Source organism: Camelus dromedarius, chromosome 19, assembly GCF_036321535.1.
Source record: "Camelus dromedarius isolate mCamDro1 chromosome 19, mCamDro1.pat, whole genome shotgun sequence".
NCBI lineage: Eukaryota > Metazoa > Chordata > Mammalia > Artiodactyla > Camelidae > Camelus > Camelus dromedarius.
The window spans coordinates 12,453,997-12,479,520 of record NC_087454.1 but is presented as its reverse complement, the minus strand read 5'-3'; the positions used below and the strand labels follow the sequence as shown (position 1 = coordinate 12,479,520).

The 25,524-nt window shown below is 39.0% G+C and overlaps 1 long non-coding RNA gene across 1 annotated transcript in view; it reads right to left on the bottom strand.

Annotated features, from left to right (window-relative positions):
• Window positions 1-25,524, bottom strand: part of LOC116147687 (uncharacterized) — a 498,674-nt gene that overhangs the window by 174,543 nt on the left and 298,607 nt on the right. The gene's annotated exons all lie outside the window — the stretch shown is intronic.

Sequence of the window (25,524 nt, the reverse complement as noted above, 5' to 3'; positions counted from 1 at the left end):
CATAATCAAGAAAATGTGTTTCCTCACTGAAAGCCAAAGCATTAAATATCCAAATGTAGGATATTTTTTGATAGAAAGGACACAATATTTTTTAATCTACTAGCTTGTGGATCTATCACACACATACCTCTGCATAAATTTCACAACCTGAGAGCATCTAAGACTCACCATAAAAAAACCTAAAACATTAAATCCTGAAGGGTTCTTAAGGTTTATCTAATTTAGAGACAAAGAAGCTGCCAACTACTTATATTTGTGGGATGTTCTCTTTCTACAAACAAAAACTGTTGGAACTTTGGTATGAAGAGAAATTCCAAGGTTTGGGAGGAAAGCAGTATGTTTTGAAATTGACTTTGTTCAAAACACTTAATGTAATTCAGTGATCCATGAAGGAGAGCCATGTCTGGGAACCGAACCAAGTTCTCCCATCAAACAAACTGGAGACGCAATCTGGTCTGTTGACGCTAAAGGAATATACCACTTTTTCCACTGTGAGCAAAATTAGACCATTTCTGAGGCAAAATTAGACTCTCAGGCAGCATGATCTAGTCAGAACAGACCCAGATTCTCACCAGCTGCTGCTGGTGTTATTGCCACCCCTGGGCCAATAAGAAAGCATACTGCTGAATTTGAAATGCTCCTTGTCCGTCTCTGGACTGCTATTCTGGCCACTCTGAGGATAGATAGCTGATTTTGAAAATGCTTCACATCAAAACGAATCTCACATTAGCATGCACTTCATGTTCATAACTGTATTACCCTAAGTAGATTTTTAATATTTTATTATAATTAGTAGATGTAGCTTTGTGCCCCTCTCAAAACTAAACTTTTCTTTTATTAACCCCAGCTGTTCTGATTCTGCAGCAAAACTAACTCATCAGGGAAAGTAATAAACTAATCAACCAAACAGTACTTACTGAGCATTTACGGAGCTCATGCCAGAGCTGTCCACGGTCAGGCATCCTGGGGCCTCCACCACTGCCCGGGCAGTTACAAGGCTGGGCAGCGGAGCTTTCTGTGACCCTGGGTCCTGGGTCAAGAGTTGGCTCATTGCAGCCACTTGGCGAATATTTGATCAGTGAATGAAAGACTTGAGATTTGTCTCCACATTCTCCTACATTACCTTATTTATGGGCCAGTTGGAATAATGTATAAATCTCAAAGGCCACTTCTTTCCCTCTGGCTCTAAACATAGATCAGAAACAAGTCTGACCAACCATCTGTGCAACAGATTCCTCTGGGCATCATTCTGGTCTTCAGTTGTTCTCTCACCTTACCGCTGGATGGGTGAAGGAAGATGAAATGGATTTTCTCTATTTCTGCAAGATTATACCTCTCCCCTCATCACAGAGACCCCATATTGGTCCTTGAAGCCTCATTTTGGGATGTGACCCATATCAGAGATCCTCCACTTTTCACTGGCATGATGTGAACATAGGTTAAGTGTAAGGACCTTGAACTCCCAGTAATTCTTACCCTAGGGTCCATATATAGTCTTCAAAGAGTACAGGACCCTCTGAAATTTTAAGTCCATTGTTGTTTGTTTTTTTTTCTGCAATGAGAACCCACAGCTTCACTAGATTCTCACAGGCACAATATTAAAACCTATCGCCTTACAAGTTAACAGTGTGTCTGACCAAGACCAACTTTGTGCCTGAAAGACAACTAGAATCTGTAAAAGAAAACCCTGTGTCCTGACACCATGTGCTTACTTTCTAGCTGGAAATACGACTAATTCACAAACACTAGCTTATATATCTCTTTAAAAAAAGGAGTGTTCTCTTTATCAGAGTCACTAAACTTCTCTTTACCATTGTGATCTTTTATGTCTGGCCTATGACCCAGATTATAAAAATATTCCAGCATGCTTCTTAGGAAGCCATCTGATAAAAGCAAAGGCTGTGTCTAAGTCTTTGTCTGATACATAGGATGCACTCAATTATCTGTTGACTAAATGAATAAGCTAAAAAGGGCAGGAGGTGCATCTGCAGTTCTGTGATTGCTTCCAACTTGCACGGAGAGATGTGTGACAAATAAAGTTCTGGGATTCATTTTCATATTTTCTGCAAAGATCTGGTATTGAAATAAGGAGCTGATCTGCTAAATTTCACAATTATAAATGGGAGTTGTTTGTATTATACATGACTTTCCAAAAGCAATGGTCTGAGTGTTTTTCAGTAATTTATGGACTAAATATACATAAAAACAGAAGACACAAAATAAAAGATGAGGAATGATCAATTACTGAAAACTATCACTACTGCAGAGAGGAGCTTTAGAAGCCATCAGCGTTCTATCCATTCTAAATGCTTTTGCTCTATTGTTTAAAAATAGATAGGTTACACTGGAACTAGGTTTCTACTATTCCACTAAACTTAGGTCAAATTTTGAACACCACAGCATAGAAAGATACAAAAAACTGTGAGAGCCAATATAAAGCAAGCCATAAAGACGATTTAATTTTTTCAAAATCCAAATAAAGGTTATAAAACCAGAAAAAGAAACGTGAATAGAGGATTAATAACAAATCTTCAGGTACATCAATATGCCCACTTACAGACTGGCACAAACCTACTCTCCCCTTCAATAACCAGGGAAGAATAGATGGACTAACCAGCAGTATGAAGAAATTAGTTGAAGAAATTACTGGGGGGAAAGGGGGTGGGAAGGGATAAACTAGGAATTTGAGATTTGCAGATACTAACAACTATATATAAAATAGATCAGCAACAGGTTTCTACTGTGTAGCACAGGGAACTACATTCAATGTCTTGTGGTATCCTATAGTGAAAAAGAGTTTGAAAAGGAATATATGTGTGTATATGTATGACTGAAACGTTATACTGTACATCGGAAATTGACACATTGTAATCCAGCTGTACTTCAATTTAAAAAAAGAAATTAGATGAGACGTAAATAAGGGTTATCAGATTACTAGGTATCTCCTGAAATATCTTATCACAAAGAAAACTGGGCAAGTTCTCCTCAAGGACTTTAGAGACCAGATCCATTTTAGCAAGACTGAACTGGTGATCTCTTGTCTCCTCTGTCATCCCAGTGGGTTGTTAATCTGATAGAAATGAACAAGGAATAAAATTCTCTCCAGTAATAGGAGAATTTCCTTTTTTTGTTCTCACGGATGTAATTCCTTTAAAATGTATGGCAATCACTAAAAGAATTTAATACAGAAACAATCTGCTGGTCGCTCAAAGAGTGATCCCATATACACCAGCAGTGAAAACCTGATTTCTTATTTCTACAGTGTGGCCCAAATAGCTTATCTGGTTTTCTGTGGGTATGATCATTGTATTTCTGAGATTAGAGGTGCATTGCAGCAAAAGGCAATTAATTGAATGATGAGTCTTGCTAATGTACATGCCTGTATGGACCGCAGAGATAACTTAATATGCATCTAATGTCACTGTTCATTTATCATCTCCTCCACTCAATTTTCAAAATACAATGATTTCTGAATCAATGGCCAAATACTTGAGAAAATATATTTTAACAATTTTATGAAAGAACAAGTTAATTGTACCTAAAACTATTTAACCAGTTAAACTTTATTCAGTATACTATAAACCTTTCACTATACTATCGTAACTTAAGGATTGCATTTTCAATGGTCTACTTATATAAAGTTTAGTCTATTTGTCATTACAACCATGGCTTTTCTTCTTCCATTTTAAGCCAGGTAAGAACTTAAGAGAAGTTAGTGTTTAAAGCCCTTTTGGAAGATGTTTAAACCAGCCTCACCATGCAAGCAAAACTATCGCACCTTTAATTCTCCAAAAAGGAGGCAGCACATCCAGTATTTGACAAGACTGCAGCATGTGCCCTTCACTAAGGGACTGTGGAGTTTCATGATCACGTGCCCCTGGGTAGGCCTTTTCTTCGTAGACCTCAGGGAAATTCTGATCCACGTACCTCACTGATCACAGGAGTGGCTGTGGGGAAGGTGTTAAAGCACCTCTCCCCTTGTCTAGGGAGACTGGCCTTGGATATTTATTCTTTGTCCAGGTTCACTACCTCTCTTGCTATTCCTCCCTTGGAATATTAAAATTACATGTTTTTCTGGTTGGGTACCAAGAAAGTGTGTGTCCACCCTAACCCCAAAATAATTTTTTAAAAACATTTTATTTACTTCTCTATTTTCTACATTATGGCTGTTCATTTTTTGATCTAGAGGCAGCGACTGTGGATTAGATATAACTGCATTTAACTATTAATCATCTGATACAAGCCTGGCACTGGCTTATTTCTGCCACAGATGAAGAAAATGGTTAAAAACTAACTAGTCTCATGGAGAATTATATTAAGTCCTACATTTTAAAAAAATTAGTATTTTTAGCAGTTTTAAGTTTATAGAAAAAAACTGAGCAAAAAGTACAGAGTTCCTAGAGATCCCCTCACACACAACCCACGCCACACCCCACTAATCTTCCCTACTATTAACACCATGCATTGTTGTGCTACATTTGCTATAACTGATGAACCAATATTAACTCATTATTAACTAAAATCCATAGTTTACACTAGGGCTCACTTCTGCTGTCCATTCTATGGGTTTCGACAAATGAGTACTGTCATGTACCCACCATTACTACATCACACAGAAGTTTCACTGCCCTAAAACCCCCACTGTGCGCCTCCCATTCATCCCCTCCTCCCTCACTCTAAACCCCTGGCCGCCACTGATGTTTTTTCACTGCCTCCATAGTTTGGCTAGTCCTACCTCTTTATTTTTTTTTTCCTCTTTTAAGTCATTTTAAGAAATAAGTGATGAGGAGATAAGCAATTACCTGAGAAAGAGTTTAAAGTAATGATGGTGAAGATGTTCAGAGAACTCAAGGGAAGTATAGATGCACAGAGCGAAGTCTTCAGCAAAGAGTTGGAAAATATAAAGAATACCCAAACAGAGTTGAAGAATAAGTCATTTTATTATTTTCCTTTTTTATTGAAGTATAGTTGATTCATAATGTTATGTTGGTTTCAGGTGTACAGCATAGTTACTTGATATTTTTATAGATTATACTCATGCCAGTCCTACATTTGTAATCACTTGATTTTCCCATTCCCTTTATCCACTTGCCTTTGGTTTCCTCATTTTCTTCCTGTTCCACTTAAATTACCTGGCTAGCTATTATTATCACTTCCTTGCATGACCCCTCGACTCCCTTACCCATAACTCACTTGGCAAAACTACATTTTCTAACTAGTCTGCACTGCCATCCTTGTGGCTGATCACATTGACTGGTCTCAATGCAAATTCGTGATCATGAACTTCAAAGTGAACATCTATGCAGCCGGGCAAGCATGTTATACGACCTGGTCCATTCACTTGATCACTCTCTAGTCAGGCTCTTTCAGACATTCCCTCTTTCCTCTGTCTCCTAACAGGTCATCCTCTGTTCTCTTTCTTGGCTGATGATGTCACTTCCTATTTCACTGGAAATCACTGAAGCAATCAGAAGACCTCCCACTAACTGGCATGTGTACAATCCCGCCGGCTGTGGTGGGTGAACTAGCCATTATCCTATCTAAACTTCCTCCACTGTGCACTAGATCTTTCTTCTCACCCACTCCAAAATCTATCCAAATCAGGTGAATTTGTTAAGTAATCTAATATAAACCCTACACGAGATAATTTCTTTTCTCTCCCGTATAAAAGACACGCCATCACAAGACATGTCTTTCAGGACTGGACCTGAAGCTCTGCCCACGACGTCCTCAGGGACCCCAGCTCTTTCAACACATCTCTTCACTACTCTGGGCTGTGACCTGCATCCTCCTGGTCTAAGAGGATGCTGTTCCATCCACATCCCAGGTTAGCATGAGGGAGGAAGGGGAGAAAAAGGAAGAACACAAACAGCATGTGCAGTTTATTTTAAGGGATGAGACAACAAGCTGCCATGTGAGAATGTCCATTTACATTCTGAGGACCACATCTTAGTCACACAGCCCTATGGGGTTGCAAGAGAGGCAGAGGGTCACCTCTGCCCTAGATGACCAAGTGTGGAACAAAAGTCACTATTACTGTGGAGGAAAAGAGAATGGGTGTTTAGGGACAAATAGCAGTTTCTTCTAAAATGTGTGTGTGATCACAGCAAAGCAGAGGACTGCTTCAGCCAAGTCTTTGTGAAGAAGGACGAAACTCTCCTGCCCGTGACTGATCCCACCCCTTCAGTGCAAACTTCAACCTCACTGCCCCCCAAACAGTGCTGGGTGAGTCCTGCTCATGCTTGCTTCCTTAACTCTCCTCTTCCTGGGTTCCTTGCAAATACCACCCTCCTCAATTAATCTCTTTCTGAGACTGAATACAGTATCACTGACTAGGTTTCAATCAGGGCCAGCTTCATGGGGGGCTACCAGGGCAATCACGAAGATCTCACACACAGAAGGGTCTATACTCGGTGTTTAATGCTCTGCAGTCACCATCTTGGAATTCTTAATAATGGCATCTCCGAATTTATGTTTTGTAAGCAAAGCCCTGTGGGACAATGGAACATGGCCCCCGCTTGGAGCCTTGGCTCATGCTGCCTCCAGGAAAGATGCCCTGCTACCCACCCACTGCCTCCTGGTGCCCAGTTCTACCTGGCTTTCCCTCCCTGCCTCTGCCCGGTGACCACAGCCACCCCCATTTCTCGGCACCCAAGGCCCCTTCTCTGCCCCCGGCAGGGGCCTCTGCACAGCGGCAGTTCCAGGGCAGGACATCAAGGGAGGTGACACGATGGGCTGAGGCTCTTACTCACTCCCATTCAGGTACCGAGTACGTCTTGGTGTGGAGGCTGCAATCCTTTGAGGGTCACCTGGCCCTTTAAGGGTGTATCTTTCCCTGACTTTTGAACAAGGGCTCCTACACTTTCATTCTGCACTGGACCAGGGAAATTATGAAGCTGGCCCCAGTTTCAACCTGCTTTATTACCTCGCGTTCCAATCAGGACTCCTTCAGCTGATCCCCACACCGCCCCGAGGAGCACACCGGGTTATCGCACAAACCCAACCCTTTCCAATTTTTACAGTCTCTTGGGTTGTTTCTACAGTTGAGGAATGTAGGCCATTCTATCTCCCTCATGTGTATGCAGAAGGCAACTTCTCTGTCACTCCCCTGCACCTATCTTGTGTTGTAATCATTCACGCGGGTCCCTTCGAATCTCCTTGGCACCTAATCAGGAGTTTCACATAGAGTAGCAAATGTGGTTAAATATTTAACTCTTGTATGAATCAATCAAGAAAGCCTGAAGGTGTTTTCTGGGCTTTATCAGCTTCAGAAATGCCTTTCTCCAGTTCATGCAACGATGCCACAGGTAGAAGGACAACCCCTGAGAACTCTCAGTCTGTGGTCCTGGAGTTTCTGCTCTGTCATCAGCTAGGCACCATGCCCTCACGTCTCTCACCAGCTCCAAATCAATGGGCATCACAAAGGGACACACACCAGGTCCTGAGAGACTGGGCGCTGTCTCTCCTTGATAAAGAGAGCTCTTGTTTATTCACCCATGCACTCTAGTTTTGCATTCAGAAGACAAAGCAGCAAGCAGGAGCTTGTTGGGAGAATAAGAGATGCCAGAAGTAAGGGGCGGGGAGGTGGGGGGTGGTCATTCTGTTGTCACTTGCAGCCCATCTCTTGTCTAAAGAATCTTTAGCCTCCTAATTGTCTCCCTCCCCTTTCTGTGTCTGCCTCTCACACATTGAACACTTCCAGACAGCTTTACAAATTGACTCTGGAATTGTTGAGCAGTAAAAATTCCATTGAGTCTGAAAAAGACACACTTCTCCCCATATTTATTAATGTTTCTATTTTATGTCTTGTCCTCATCTAATTATGCTCTACACTGCCCTTGGTGTTACTGAGAACTAGGCAAAGTTAGTCTCTGTCCTCTGCTCTCTCTCTATCCCTGCTTCCGTAGTCCTTCCCTTATTCTAAAAGCCTCCTCCTGTCTCCTCCTTGGGTCTCTGTGCTCCCGAGTCCCCGTCAGACTCATGTCCTCATTCGCACTAGCTTATGACCGACATACTGTATGACTCTTCCTGGGACTATCTGCATTTTAAACCACCTTGCCTAGAGAGGGCAATATTCAACCTAAAAGAGTAAAATCTCCAGTCATATAATTTTAGGTACTGTAGAAGGTGGATAATATGGTATTTCAGGGCAAAGGCATTCCTAGCACCCCTCAAATCACACTCAGAAGCAGCTGTTCGCCATAGATCTTGAAATGAATAGCCCCAGTGATTCTCCTCCTCTTGTCACTGAACTAGGAAAACTATTTCTTTCAGTAGCAAATAAACAAAACAAACAAACAAGACACAATACCTATGGCCAACACAGCTGGCCCAGGGACCTGACATGGAAAGTGAAAGGGAAGAATAGTCAGGCTATTTTAAACTGCCCTCCTGGTTTTCTAGATCCTAGTTCTGTGAACTTTTGCTTATTTTGACAGCTGCTCAAGAGAAAAGCCAGAGCCTTTCAGGACTGATGGAACTGCAGCTCCCACACAGCTCCCTGTGAGCTAGCAGGTAAATCTGACCCTGGCATTCCTGAGCTATAAACTGTTCAGTGGCTCCCATGTCCTACGAAATAAAATATTCACAGTAGCATAGAGCACAAGACTTTCCTACTGCCTAGCCTTTATTTCTTGTAGACATTCTTTCCTCCCATCCCTGCCGCCTCCTTTCTGGAAGACCTGCCCATATTCTGATGCTGTGTTAACACTCCATACTCGGAGGCCCAGAAACAGGTATGTGTCCTTTGGCTGCCGTACATTTTCACAAGCTGTTTCCTCTCAAAATGTTCTCTGCCTAGTAAAGTTTTCTTAATGCTTTAGGTCTCCTGAGATCTTACATCCCCTTAAGCTATGGCCTCATGTGCCCATGTATCTATTAAAGAAAAACACGTATCAATCATGTTGCTTGTCTGTCCAGTTACCCAGAAGACTATCGGCTCCTTGGGTTTTTATGCTTCCATATTCCCAGTACCTAGCACAGAGCCTGGCACATAGTAGGTATTAAAAATTTAGTAGGCATTGAAAGTTGATGAGCCATTCACTGAATGAGGTTAAAACTGTTTGGAAATACTAATGCCTACTTCCACCTTATAAATGCCATGGGAACTTTTCTTTTAGATCCCTAGAACAGGGACTAGTAAACTACATCCTGTGGACCAAACATGGCCCACCACTTGCTTTTATAAATAAAGTTTTCTTGGCACACAGTCACACCCATTCATTCATGTATAGTATATAACTGCTTTTGCACTACAACAGCAAAGTTGCAAAGGAGACTCCATGGACTGCAAAGGCTGAAATATTTACTATCTGTATTATCTAACCCTTTAAAGAAAAAGTCTGCCAACTCTGCCCTAGGGGAGATAGAGAAAAAGATAGCAAGAGAGTTGTACATGAAATGGAGGAAGAGAAGAGATTCAGGAGAGAAGACTTGCAAGAAAAGTGCAATGTCCTTCAATTTACACTGCTCCAAAGGGCGGTCCAGTTTTCAAATGCCGTCTCTGACTGGAAGAACACGACTCCTGAGCAAAGGCAGGAAAACTGAGAACAAATTCTCCGCAGGAGCTTGGAACACAAGGACGCTGTTGTCAATTGTTTGCTGAGGCAGAGAGAAGGGCAAGCTGATCCCAAGAAGTTAGTAAAAGCACTAATGCCTAATAATAATTGCAGCAGAGAGCTTTTCAGGTGCCCCATTAAAAAGAGTGCTTTGTCCTAATAAATACCAGAGTAAGAGTCTGCTCTCAGAGCCCCCTTCCTCCACTTTGTTCTTAATGAGCCTTCTAATGAGTGTGCCGTATTCATATCCTTGAGAGACTCATCACTCCCCATTTCAGCCTGTTATTTAAATATATGGCATGGTGTGAAAAGCCTGGAAAAAAAAAAGTCCAAGGAATCTTCTCTGTACCTTTTCCAATGGCCGACGTCACCCCTGCAGGACACAGGAGAGTGTATGAACTGGATTCATAGAATAATGACTCCCTCTACTTTTAACAGGGCAAGAATCACAAAAGCTGGGAAGTACTGCCAAACTCAGGGCTGTTTTCTAAATATAATTGTTTAAAAAAAAAAAGTAGCACTTAGACAATAATGATTTCCTTGCTCTGCTATTTAGTTCCTAAAAAGACAACAGCTCCTGACCTCTCAAAACAGAAGGAATCTGGAGTTGGCAGGTTTACCTTGGAATTCAGGATTTGCTTATTTTATTTCATTTTTGAATATTTTTCTTTTTGTTATTCAAAAAATAAAAATTACCACAGAAAGATGGGAGTTACTCAGAACTCGAGTTATGAATCTTTCTGGGTTATCAAGTTTTCCAGACAGATAAGAATTTATTCTTTTTTTTTTATGGCAAAATCTTAAAATCTTTTTTTCTTCCCATAAGCATAAAACCATTATCTTAGCTCCCTAAAAACACAAAGGGAAAGGAAAGAACAAAAAAAGCAAACGGTAATTCCATAATATCACTTAATATCATCAAATATTCAGTTAGTATTTAAATTTCTCCAATTGTCTCATAATTGTTGGTTACAATCAATGTGTGTCTTAGACTCTCTTAATTTATAGTTTATTGCTAATCCTATTTTATCCTTTGCAATTTATTTGTTAAAGAAACAGAGTTTTCATCCTGCAGAGTTTCCGACCTTCTGGATTTTGCTGATTGCATCCCTGTGCCATCCTTCAACGTGCTACTCTGCACTTTTTGTAGCTAGAACCAGGAGGTCATAATGTTAAAGAAAAAATGTCATTCTTCAGAGACGCATCCTAATGCAATGATACAATTTCCGGGATTTGCATCAATCTGATACAGTGAAGAGTAGATACAGGGGAAAGGGCTACAAATGAAACAAGATTGGACACACTGATAACTGCTGATGCTGGATGATGGGCATATAAAGTTATCTTACCTCTTCCACTTTTGTATATGTTCCAAAATCCTTCTAATTAAAAAAATTAAATATATATTTCATTAGTTTTAGATGAAAATTTCTGAAACACATCACTCACTCTATCCTTCCTAAACATTTGCTCTTTTCTTGATAATACCTGGTCCTCATTCTAAAGAGTCCACTATAATAAATAGCTCAATAAACTAGAGGAACTTCTTCATTATGTATTTCAGTATAGGCAAGAAATCACATGAAATTCTCGGTTTCATTTGAAATCCAGGTTTCTACATATTAAGAGAGAATTTTATGGGTCTATATTTTTGACTAATTGAGAATAAAATATAAAACTACCAATCTGGAAAAGTAGTTCTCAAACAGGGATCACAACCCCTCAGAGGTGCATGAAATTTGTACGAATATCCATTAGCAGCAGATCCATTTCCTCTAGCCCCAACTTTACACTTGAGATCAGCTAGATTTGCTTATACTTTTTGTTTGTTTTATTAGTAACATGGAAAATACAGAGCCAGAAAAGGTGGTGGGAAAAGGCTGAGACTTACTGATCGGCAGACACTGAGTTACAGTTAAGCTTTCTTTCCATCTCAGTCTGTGACTGAGATTAAAGGGGTCAGGACTGTCTAGGCACAGGGCCTTCTAGCTCCTAATCTGACTCAAAGCGTTCGGAAGGTAACAGTGCTGGAGCTAGAAGTGGGAGCTATATTGATTTAGGGGGACAAAAGCTCACAATTCTAGCTACCTCTCCCTGTGGGAACCCATTAACAATGGTTCCAATAAAGTGGAACCTCTTTATAAATAAGTCAGAGAGTTGGCAGTTGTTTCCCTTCCACTACTTCGGCCCCGAGAAAGCCACGGAATAGCCCATTTGCTGAGAGGCGAGTGATGCCTGCTGCCAGGCTCAGGGCACTTTTGTGCCTCAGAAGCTGTATCTTATACTCATTAGCTACTTCTCCAGGGTGATGCTTTTCCTCATTCTCATCTTGACTACCACTGCTCAGACAGTCTCCATTCAGAACTCACCGGGTCTCAGCTCAGTACAGCTGCAGGTGCTTCTAATGAAGGGACACAGCGCTCAGTATGTGGCTCTGATTTTGGCAGTGAACTAGTCCTCCCACGACAAATGAGCTTTCTGTGCTGAATCCCACATCCATCAGTGATGTGAGAAAGTGTGTCTTAAAGTCAATTTTAGTTCCTTCTAACAGAATCTGAGAACCTTGTCCTTGCCTTAATTAATTCAGGATCGTTATGAAATGCCCATGTTGCTCATACTTTTACTTTTAAATTCTAACTATAGCATTGCTTCTCTCTCTACTCAATAAATGTTCTCAAGCTCACATAAAACTACTGAACTCATTATGAAATTACTGAAGGTATTATGAAAAAGCTATCACTAATTCAGTTTGCAGTTGGACAATAACTTGCTTTCTTCCATAATTTCTTCAGTTCTGGCCTATCTTTCCAGGACTCTGGAATATTTTATGTATCTAGATTAACCTGGCAAGCTCCACTTTCACTTCCAACTTAGGCTCATGCCCTGCCTCTTCCTCTTTTGTCACTAGCAATGCCCCTCCTTCTCTGCAGGCCAGCCCAATAGCATCCCAAACATCAGTACTAATTTTCACTTGCTTTTCGAATTCTTTATGGAAACACAGAAGCCATACACTCTCTAGAACAGCACTGTCCAACAGATCTTTCTCTAGTGATGGAAATATCCAATACAGCAGCCACTAACCACATGTGGCTATTGAGTACTTGACTAACTTAAAGATGAGTAGTGTGATCAGAAAAGTAAAATTTTAACTTTAATTAACTTTATTCTATTTTCATTAATTTAAATTAAAATTTAAATAGCCATATGTAGCTAGTGGCTACAATTTTGGACAACCAAGCAGCTCTAGAATTTTCTACAAATCTCACCATTATTAAGACACTACCCACCCCCAGTTATTCAAGTGCTGTTACAATACCACCAAGCACTATGCTCAACTGAACCGGATTTCCTGGTGGCTAACAGTTACTTGTGTTTCGAGATTTTAGACACACATACACATACCCACGCATAGTTTTGGAATAGGGTATTTAAATAAGTATATATTCAGCATGGAATCCTGGAAAAGTACTGATTTTGATATCATGTAAAACTGAATTTGTGAGATTCAGATCCAAAAAGTCTGACTCCAGAGTATTCACTGCTGTTACTGATCATGGGTAAGAGAAACCACACTTGAGTTAGTCACTGGTCAGACAAGGCAGTGATCACTTCCCATGACGGCCATCGCTGAGCCAGATGAAGGTGGTTTGCGTGGAGAGCCTACCTCGTGTTTAGGATGTGCAGCAATCTCAACAGAAAACCAGCTCCTGTCCCACACCTGCCTCCCTCCTGCCATGATTTATGTGCATATCCTATCTGTAACCCCAATGTCCTTTCCAGACTATTCAGAATGCATTCTCTCCCCACATTACGTTGAAAGTATTCTGAACTCAGCCATTACACTGACCCTCAAGATGGGAGTCCAAAACAGGCAAAGAAGTTCTTTAGATGTGGGATCAGAGCAAGAGTATTAAATTCACGCAGATCTTGGTTTCAATCCCAATTTCTTCTTTTACAAGCTGTATGCCCCTGGGAAAATTACTTAACTCTCTTATATCTCAACTTCTTTATCTCTATAATGGGAATATTATAATCTCTTCCCTGGGGTTATTGAGAGGGCTTAATGCATAGTGCTTAATAAATGATCACACTCTTAAAAAAAGAACTGAGTTTGGACACCAGTTTTACCCTTATTAATGAAATGGCCTTGGACTATTCATTTTACCTCTACTGGCCTCAAATTTTTCTCTGGAAAACAAGGAAGATAATATCTATTTTTCAGAATTCTTATGAAAGTTAAATTAAATGTGTTAACCACATTAAATTAAATTGCAATAAAATAGAGAACACAGGAAGTGCCTAACACGCTGCTCCTATATGGTAGCAGGCATTCAGTCAGTAGAGGTTATTACAGATTATGAGACATCTCATGTAGTTAGTCAGCTTAATTCCTTCACTGGAAGGTCTTGAAAGTAAAAGCACAGTGGTCTTCAATTTCAGTGAAGGAGAGTTCAGGACATTTACTCTGTTCACAGATTTTCAGGAGAGGCTGTGAAAATTACCATAAAGAGAAAATGGCATTAAAATCATCTTTCTTGGGTGGATTTTGATAGGTTCCATCCCTGCAGGCAGAGAATGAGGCTCCTCTTAAAACCACTTCTAAAAATGTAAGTCTAAATATAGGTACCTTGGCAGGTACCCATATTTGGAGATTCTGTTTTTCTCCTGTTACTTGAAAAATGAACCATATACAACTTCCCACATAGAGCTAAACTAGACAGTTATTATTTTCACTAATACATTTTCCTGGTTGCTGCTGCTAAGAACATGAAACAGAACCTGTGTTCAACTTTCCACAGAGAAAGCAGAAAGCAATCAGCTAGATGACACTCCCTACCCCAAATACATGTAACTAACAATGAACTCAATGTCATTAATGAAAAGTTTCCTCGGCCATAATCAAAACATGATTCTGGGTTTGGTAGCCACATAAAATGTCCTTAGATGATACCAAAATCTTCCAGGACAAAGAAAGCAGCAGCAGTCCTCATAAGACAATGTGGTAACTAGTGAAGAGACTAAGTCCTAGTCAGAATGTTTGAGAAATGGCAAGACAAGTCATCCACAGAAAGCAGCATCGTTAGAGAATGTTACCACTCTTCTCACACATCAATATCTTTCCTTCAAATATTTATGTTAAGTAGTTCATAGATTATTAATATTTTAAAAGAAGCTAAATATTATAGAGGACAGGCAATAAGAGCAGTGAGTGCCAAGGCAGTGGATGCCTAACATTAAGTGTGTCTTCATCTCTTTCCCTCTAAGAAGCCTAAATTAATTATACACTAAATTGGGGAATTAAGACTCCTGGAGACACACTTCTCTGTTTGGAATTGTATTTCCACTTCAAAAGCGAGGGTTATTTATTAGTAATTAGACCCTACATCCAAGTTATCTCAATGCCAGTTAATACAGCACCTCAGATAAGAAACTTAGAAGCACAAGTCCTTGATGTGTTCTACATTATCTTCAGATGTGATATTTCCTACACTCGTTGCTTATTCAGGACCCATGTCTCTCCTGAAATTTTATAGATTGAGGTAAAAAGAAATCAATAATATTAAAAATGATTATCATCATCTCATTTTTATTAAGTGCTAACTAAATGCCAGGAGCTGATCTAAACAATTAGCATCCATTAAACTCTTTTAATCCTCATGCTAATCCTTGAAGAAGGTAGGTCTTATTATTACAATTAACAGATATGGAAACTAGGCACAAAGAGTTTAAGGTTTAAAAATAAAAAATCAGGTAAATACCAAGTTGGGACTGAATACTATATAGCCATTAAAAATCACGCTCAATATAAATATTGACAAAATTCCATGATACATATAGGTAAGTACTAATAGTGGTAATTTAGAATAATTCTTGTGCTGAAGGTGAAGAAGGGAGGAAAGACGGGTAGAAACCAGCACAATCACTAAAATTTTACAAATTTTATCTGTAGATAGCGATGTTATTGCCTTTTTTATGCTTTGTATATTTTTCAAATGTTTCACAGTGAACACATATTACTTTTATAATTAAAAAACAGTAATTAAAAATTAATCTACCTGATTTTCTTCCTACATTTAACCAAAATGCTGGTTGCCAAGTTTATTCATTCATTCAACAAACAATTATGGAAAGCCTTTCACGTAAAGCATTATTTTGGGTTCTCAAGATACAGCAGTGAACAAGGCTGACAAGGACCCTGCCCTATAAGAGCTTGCGTTCATGTGACAGAAGACATAAACCATTACACAAATGCACAAATTGATAATTTTGTTATGTAATAAATGCTATAAAGGAAATAAACAGTTGATAAGACAGAAAGTAACTGCTGTATGTGGGGGGAAGCTAAGTTCAAAAAGATGCTCTAAGTAGACCTCTCTTAGGATACATTTGAGACATGAAGTATGAGAAGGAGCAAGCCATTCAAGGAGCAGTCTTATTCAATGAGACTGAGAAAGGGTGGTGGCAAAAAGAATGGATATACAAAGACCCAAAGGTGCAAAAAGGCTTAGCAAGTTCAATACATGAACAGGCTCCACGTGGCTAGAGAATAATGAGTAAGAAAAAGGAAAATGATTGGGAAGACAGGCAATGGTCAGCTCAAGGAGGGCCATGGGGGCCCCTCAAGAGGCGATGAGAAGCTGTTGAAGTATTTTAGGTAGAGAAATAACATGATCATTTCTTAACATCAAAACAAAACAAAACATTCCATTCTTTGTGTGAATAATGAACTATGGAATTCAAGAATGGAAAACTATACAATCAATGAGAAGGCTACTGCTGTAATACAGGCCAGAGATGGCAATGACTGGAGAAGTACAGTGACGGTTAACAAGGAAAAGAAGTGAAGGATTCAAGAATATTTTCAAGATACAACATATAGGACTTGGTGCCATTTTCGGACCTGAGGCACAAGAAAAAAATGTAGTTAAAAATAACATGGGGAATATAGGCTTAATCAATCAAATGATGGTGATATAATTTCCTGACATGGGGAAGTTTAGGAAGAGATTAGGTCATGGAAGGGTGACGGGAAGAAGAAAAATGACATTTTAGACATGTTAAACTGGAAATGTCTAAACTGGAAATGCGTAACATCTATGTGGATTCATAAAGTAGACAGATACATGAATTCAAGCCCTTTTGGAATAGAGATATAAAGGTACTACATCAGCCTGGTAATAAGTTACTTCCTCTTCTAAGGAGAAGCTATGGCTAAGAAAAGAAATGTCCTAAGATAATACTGGGCACTCTTATATCTTGAAGTTGGGTAGGGGAAGAAAAGCCAGCAAAGGAGCTTGAAAAAGAGAAGCTACAGAGATGAGGAAAAGACTAGGAGAACGTGGGACCATGTGAATCAAGAATGTTTGCGAAGGGAGGCAGGGTGGGAAGGGAGACTGGGATTTCAAAATTTGTAGATACTGACAGGCATAGGCAGAATAGATAAACAAGATTATACGGCATAGCATAGGGAAATATATAGAAGATCTTGTGGTAGCTCACAGCAAAAAAAAAAAAAAAGTGACAATGGATATATGTATGTTCATGTATAACTGAAAAATTGTGCACTACACTGGAATTTGACACAACATTGTAAAATGACTATAACTCAATTTAAAAATGTTTAAAAAAAATAAAAAATAAATTTAAAAAGTAGAATTATTAAAAAAAAAAAAAAAAAAAAAAGAATGTTTGAAAAAGGAGCAAACAGGCCATGCAGGATGATGCTGTGATTTCAGGAAAGATGAAGCCTGAGCAGTGCGCACTGGATTCAAAACATGGAGACCGTGGCCTCGACAAGTTTCCATGGAGCAAGGGGAATAGACACCTGTTTGGAATGGTTAAATGGTAATAAATAAGAGACAGTAGATCCAAAATATAAAAAAAAAAAACTGAAGTGACTTCCCACTCCTCTGTTGTCTTCACTGCCCTGCATCATTCTCCCTGGAGGACTAATGAGCTAAAGTCAGTCTGTTTGTCTGTAAACATAGTCACTATTGAAAAAGAGATGGTGCAATATGTTAATTCTACTGCTACTGTTTGTAGAAGAAAGAGAACATCATTTTTTCAGAACACAGGAAAACATTTCCAAGTAGTCTTTCCATTTCATTTATGTTATAGATCTTGTTCCAAAATCAAGCATGGTTCTGCCCCAACTTCAAAATACATGACATGACTAACATTAATGGTGGGACCCAGATACGAAGACAGAGGCTCACCTCTAGTTTCTGACAGAGCTGCTACTGAATGTGCCTTTCTATTAATAGCATATTCTAAAAATGTGATAATTGTGAAAACATTCCAAAGAGTTTTCCAAGGCTACAAGCATAACTGAAATCAACACTTGTAGAAACAGTTTTCCTTCAAGTGACTTTCTTCTAACTTTGGTCTCAGGGTAATGCTGGGTTTATAATGAATTTGGAACCATTCCTTCTTCCTCTGTTATCCAAAAGAACTTGTTTAGGATTGATATTATTTCTTTCTTAAATGCTTAATAAAATTCACCATGAAGCCAGATGGCTCTGGAGCATTCTTTGTGGGAAAGTTTTAAAATATGGCTTTAATTACATTAATAAACAGATAGATATTCAGTTCTCTTTCTTCATGTGTCAGTTTTGATAATTTTTGAGTTATGAAATTTGTCTGTTTAAGTTGTCAGAAAACTGGCATAAATATATTTTAAATATTTCTTATGTTAACCTCCATAGGAAATGTAGTTCCTCCTTTGTAAACTATCAGTATGAGTAAAGATGTCCCTTCTGTCTTTTTTCTTGATCAGTCTAGCTAGAGTTTTATCAGTTTTAATGATCCTTCCAAAGAACCAATTTTGGATTGCATTTCTCTTGTGATTTCTTTTTGACCAGTGGATTTTTTAAAGGATATTATTTAATGTGAAATATTTGAAATTTTTCCAGATATCTTATCTATTGATTTATTATTTAATTTGTTGTGATAAGATAACATACTTTTATTGTTTCAAACATTTTACATTTCTTGATACTTGTTTCATGAACCACCATATGGTCTATCTTGACGAATGCTTCATACACACCTGAAAAGAATGTGTATTCTGCTGGTTTTGGTTGATGTGATCTGTGTATGTCAACTAGGTAAAGTTATTTGTTTGAATCTTCTGTGTACTTTTTGCTTATCTGTTTATCTGTTATGTATAATCCTGAGAAAGGAATGTGGGTATCTCTAACTGTGAATTTGTCTACTTCTTTAAGTTCTATCAATTTGCTTGTTCTTTTAAGCTCATTTATAAGGTACATAAACATTTAGTAATATTATGTCTTGATGAGTTGACCCCTTGATGATCATTACGTAATTCCCCTCTTTATTCCTGGTAGTATTCTTTTCCAGAAGTCTACTTTATATGCCGTATTAATAGCCACTCCAGCCTCCAGCATTCTAACGTTTAGAGACTGTATCATGTATTTCCCCATCATTCCACTTGGAGCGTCTCTGTATATTTATATTTAATGTGTGTGTTTCATAAATAGTATAGAGTTGGGTCTTACTTTGTATCCAGTACAACAACTTCTGCCTTTAAAGGACATGTTCTCACCTATTCCTTCACACTTTTAAGGTATATTTGCTGACTCCAGTGAAACTAAGAAAAAGAAAGCTGAAATAGTTTTTCTCTTGAAATTCTTTGTAATATAAAAGTATTAGAAGCCAGTATAAAGGCACTAGATTCTAGACTACCAACCTGCTGAGTCATTTTAACTATTCAACGTTGTAAATGATTGTGAACTGTGGAAATTTTACAGAAGTCATGTCCATCTCCTAGACTTCTTGTGTACTGATGGTAAGGACAATGAAAACCATTAAATTACAGAGTTGTAAGGGAACACTAAAGCCCTTCTGGCCCAAGCTCCTTAGTTTAATAGGTATGGAAAGTAAGGCCAGAGGTTAAATAACTTACTGAGCACACAGGAAGTAATCTTTCTGAGCCAAGACGAGAGTGCTGACTATACCACCATCTCAATTTATGTTGGTTAAACATTTGCCATTTTCAAGCTATAAAGCTCTGAACACCCATCCTCGATGTGTGAGTCTTGGTGAGAGGCCAGATCCTACCTTCCACTCTGTAACTGAACGGCCCAGATCATTCTCCTCGCTCCCTGAGTAGCTTGGGCGTGAACATCTTACCAGCTGGGTTCTCCATTCTGATACTAAACCACTGAGGGCAGGATGCTTCACAGAGGTCAGGATTCTGGCATTAGCAGTTGAGAGAGAGCTGCAGCACTATCAAGAGTCCAGCAGAAGGACTCTTGCTACAGTACGACCTCAGCTGCGTTCCATTCTGCCCAGTCCCTCTTGATTTCTGATGGTTTTCCATTTCTTATTCTCCAGGTTTCCCATAGATTCTCTAAATTTCCAGATATAGCTCCTAAGACTAATTTAGTCAGATTTTGTTCCGGTTCCCTATAACTGAAAGACGAGGGGGGAAACTGAGATCCCCTTCTTTGGACATTTGTAGAAGTGGCAACATAACTGCTGACCAGCTGAATTTATAGATGTGGTGGGGATATTTTTGGTGCATGCAATTTTAAAAATTGAAATTAGTCACCAACATTCAAAAATAGATAGAGACCAATCCAAAATCCGATCTCTGGCTTATCTTGAAAACGCAGTCAATACGGCAGACCACATAGCATGGCAACAACCCAACTGGAAATGAGCAGCAAGTCCTGTCCTCTCAGCAAATGCGTAATTTACAAGTCACCGGCATCCCCATGTAGACCGCTTACTTCATTTACAACTATGTGCCACCTGGTAGCCCCTGTTCCAGTCATACGGGACTCCTTCCAGTTCTTTTTATAAACAGCACGCAGTTTCCTGTCTTCAGGGCTTTATACACTGTGTACCTTCTGCCTCATTTACTTCTATGACTTATAAACACTTCATCATCCTTCATGGTTATAACCAAATGCCTTGTGCACTTTGAAGCTTTTCCTGGTTTCCTCAAGCAGAGGTGATTATCGCCTCCTTGAACCAGGGCTGCATCCTGTACTTACCTTCTATTTTATCACAATGACTTCTATATGTACATGCCTCTTTTGATTGGTTGGCCTCATAGAAGTCAGGGCCCACAGGGTGTGTGTGGCACAGGGAGCGGCTTGCACACATATGTTTTCATCCCAGAATCCTCAGGCACTAACAAACGAATGACTCTATGAACGTGGTGAATCCCTCATCTATTACTCTCTTTATAAAATATTAGTAACAATTTTCACCTGCCTCACAAGGGTGTCTTAAGATTTGATTCACATTTACAAAGCACTTGGAAATCCTTGGATTTGAGATGCTGTGAAAGTGAACACATTATTATTATCAACTTGAGGCGGATAAACTGTAAAGAGAATGCACAGGACTGGATTGCTTGATTTTTACAATAATACAGGTCTCTTTGCTGGGAATGCTACCTCTCTGGAAATGCATATTATGAATTACATTTTCTTTCCCTAGGAAATGGTTCTTAAAATCAAGCCAGACCTCTGTGCTGGTTACATTTTGCTTCATACTTGGATTTATATAGCTCAGAGCAACATATCATACAGCCTGCTATGAAACACTCTGGATACCCTCAAGGTATATATAAGCACAGACAAAAAGGAAAGGTAATTTTCTATTTTTATGAACTAGCTCAATGAAATGTCATCCTTCTATACTAAATCATATAAAGCAAACCTTCTGGATACTTAAAGTGAGAAATCAGAATTTGTTGCACAGGTTTTGTTTTTTATCACAGCCAAGTTTTAGAGGGAAATGTGTCTGTGTCTTCAGCACTTTCTCAACTCCCTTTTAAGCTGCCTGACTTAAAGGGATATGAGCACCTCACCCCCACATGCTCCTTTTCAGCAATGCTCTGAAATTTTCTCATCTCCCGTCAGCAGTTTTCTGATGCATCACCACTGCTTCTTGCTCCATTTCACTGTCGGAGAAGATTGCATCCTGATAAGCCCACCTGCAGGAAGATTTCCCCTTCTCATTGCCAATCTATCCCTTGTGCTCCCTTCACGGACAGTCTTCCTGGAGTGCGTGTCTACTTTCTCATCTCCCCACTCATGAGTCACTCCAGTTTAATCAGGCCTCCGTTCCCCACAACTCCTCTGAAACTGCTCTGGCGAAAGTTTCCAGTGACCTCTTAACACTGAGCCTTTGCTCTTCCTGCTCTCTCTACCTAAAATGGTCTTCCCCAGGAAATCCTGGCTTCAAAACTCGTCGCAAGGGGCACCTTCTTATGATGATGCCAGTCACAGCATCCTTTCCCAGACTTGGTCAAATATCTCTTTTGTCTCCACTGTACGCCACATATAATTCCATCAGAATACTATATTGTTCTTATATTTTATACCTTGGCCTCCTCCTTTACACCATAAACTCCTTTAGGTCGAGTACGGTTGACTCCTAAACAACACAGGAGTTAGGGGCGCCGACTCTCCACTCAGTTGAAAATTCACATATCACCTACAATTGGCCCTCCGTATCTCTGGTTCCTCCAAATCCTCAGTTCTGCATCCCCAGATTCAACCAACCTCAGTCTGTAGTACTGTAGTATTGACTATATTTTTTAAAACTCTGCATATAAGTGGACCCCTGCAGTTCAAATCCCTGTTGTTGCAAGATCAACTACATTACTAATTTCACCTTTATATCTTTAGCTTCTAATAGTAAATACCAAATAACTGCTTTTTATGAAGGGAAAATAAATGCAGAGCTAATAAGCATCAGGTTAATATGTTACCTCTGCTGGTATATTTTGATTTTAACAGTGATATACTCATGGAAGTTGCACAGTAGTAAGAATCCTGGAAGGCTGTGGACTGGAAGGGATTTTGCAGAGTGGCTGTCCCCAACTTCTTCCCTTGGAATCTAGTGTTACAAGATACTAATGCATTTTCTTAAAAGAGCGTTCCATGGTCTAAAAATGTAGGGGAATAATGTATAAAAAAGCGAATCTATGTTTGTATTATTTTTGACTTCAGGATTTCTGAAAGCCTTTCTCATATACTATTGATACCTAAAAGGGATGTATGAGTATTTCCCAAATTTGTTTGAGGGCAGACAATTTTATTTACAGAGCATCCCACAGAACGGGTGTTTTTCAAAACACACTTTGGACAAAACTAGTGAGGCTGATTACTTGTATTTAACAGGAAGAAAATGATGATCAGAGATCCAATGCAATACACCAATGTCTCACTGATACTAGAACTGGGTCTTCCAATTTCTCAGCCAGCATTCTTTCCAATAATAGATGATGGTAGAATTCTCAATCCTTTGGGAGACCATTTGAGATTAGATATAAAAAGGAGAATTTAAGAGAATCCATGGCCTAATAGGACAAGATACAATAAGTACGATGTGGTAAGTGTTACAATACAGGAAAAAAGATCATTATAATGGTGAGATCCTGAAGGTGATGGGAGGGGATAAGACACAGAACAGATGACAGATCTTACATAGCATAGTGAGGCACTGCCCCAGTGAAGCAGGATAACTTGGGAATAAGAGTGTGTTCTCAAAACACACAAGACAGACCATTACTTACTCCACCTCTGAGTAAGGCCAACTCATTCTCCATTTAATGAGAAGCCATTGCATATTTGGCTCAAGGATAGTAAGTAGATTTGGACACTCCCTTGAGGTTCTTTAAAATAACAAAGGGAAAATTAAGAACAGAACATATACACAGAGTCTATGCTCAGACTTTAAAAAAACTTACAGTGGAATCCCAAACCTCCTACTCAGTTTTCTATTGCTCACTGATTTAAGAGTCTTGACCAATATTGCTTTGAAGTATCCATTCTGAATAGTGGGTTCTAACTACTCTTAAATATGATGGATTGTAAGCTTGATTTTCCCAAAGCTGGCCTATAAATATGTTTAGTTTTCTTGTTCCTTTCATAATCAGCTTGGACTCATCTTAGAATCTTTCAGATAAAACCGCTGTTTCCTATACCAGCTGTTAGCTTTCCTTCCTTGGGTATAATTCAGAATGAATCAGAGGGCAGAGTCCAGGTGAAACTAATTTAGGTATTAGCTAGAGGGAACTACTCGTAGATCAATTTTACTCTGACAGGTAAATTTGCCTTAGAGATCCAATTATATACAATATTAAGACTAACATGAATCACCTATCACACGTGGAAACAGCTACTAATTAAAGCACAAAGATACCAGAACATTCAGACAACACACTGAAATGGAGTTTTTAAGGATTCAAAATGAAAAAAAGAAGGATTATTATTTATTTCTAGAAGATAAATTCCAGCAGTCATGTTTGTGGGCTATTGCTGGGTTCAGGGAGCCACAGCGAAATTCATTTTTACAATTTTTGTTATCTCTTTGATTTTTTTTTATTCCGACCTCCCCATCCAGCATGGAAACTGTAATCTTGCCAAGAGCCCATGAAAGTGTTATTTTCCTAATACAAAGAGAGTGTAGTGTAGTCTAGTAGCTAAAAGCATGGATCCAAGAATCAGACTGTTTCTAACCAGTTATATGACTTTTGTGTAAGTTCCTTAAAGGATCTAAGTATTAGGTTTCTGTTTAAAAACTGTAAAGTGGAAATAAGAATAGTAACTGCCTCATAGTGTTGTCAGAGAATTAAATGAGTTAATGTCTGTAAAACACTCGACAGAATGTTTGAAACAGAGTGCACCCATGCACAAATACACCAAAAACACACACTCAGTTAGTGTCTCTCCTTTTTCACTTGGTTCCCTGAAATGGAATGAAGACTTTTCACTGTATTATCTATGTTGCTTTTTGATTCATTAGGAATTACTCTTGACTATTTGCTTAGATGTATCTGCAAATCATCAATATTGATGTCATTTAAAATCACCTGAATAATACAGATGACAGTATTTTATTTTTTAGAAAGAACAATAAAAAGATAAGAATCTAAAATAATGTAAACATATCTGCACCAATTATAACTACCTTGCAGTGTCTGGCATCCTTCACACCCCTAGTCATTAATGCCATTTGTATGAATCTTCGGGGCAAACATTCATTCATTTGTTCATCCAACAGGTATGAATGCTTCCTAGGTCTTTGGCACTCATCCAGGCACTGGGTTTTAAAAGACAAATGAGATATGGTACCTTCCTTGAGAATTTGTATCTTCTGATTCATACACTTACTTTTTTACTTTGAAATTATACTAATGGTTTTATGATTTCTCAGTTGCAAGCCATGTTTGCCCTACTCTATTTCCTCAGAAATGTAATTAATTGAACAGATTTTCTCTCTTCGGCTTACCAGGAGCACTAAGGCTCCGGGAACATCACGTATCTTTGCAAACCAGAGGTTTCATGGAAATGTAAATTATGGGGAGATGGGACAACAGGGGTCTGGCTTCATAGAAAGGCACAAAACTCCAAGTAAATCAAGAGACATTCCTGATGCAGTTTGTGGCAGTTCTGGGGTCAGAGGAGAATGTGAGAGAGAGACAAAGATACTCTTTCTGAAGAAACTATCAAAAGACATGTTATCAATGTTTTTATGTACCTCGTGATAAATATATTGAATTAAATTGCTTAGGCTTGCGGATTTAGAAAGAACTATATAGACTGTGACATGTGTTAAGGCTCAACGTCCTCCTCATTGTTAAATAAAACCATCAGGATGATTGGGCTGAAAAATGTCTGAACCCCCATTTTAGCTCCCAAGTTAGAAATCCTTAGATGTCTTGAGGTGAGTTACGTGACTCAGGTAGTTAAATCTTCATTAAAAATGAGATCACAGTTGGAAATGATATTTACGTTGCTTTTCATTCAGAGAAATGAAACTTACTTAAAGGTTAGGGCAGTATAAAGCAGGGTTCATAAACTCTGATGAGGTGGTCTGATTGTAGGTGCTTTTGCGAGCCTGCTGAGAAAAGCACAGATGTACAAAACTTTGCACAGGAGCTTCTTGGAATCCCTTAGGAAACCACATCCAGAGAAACTAC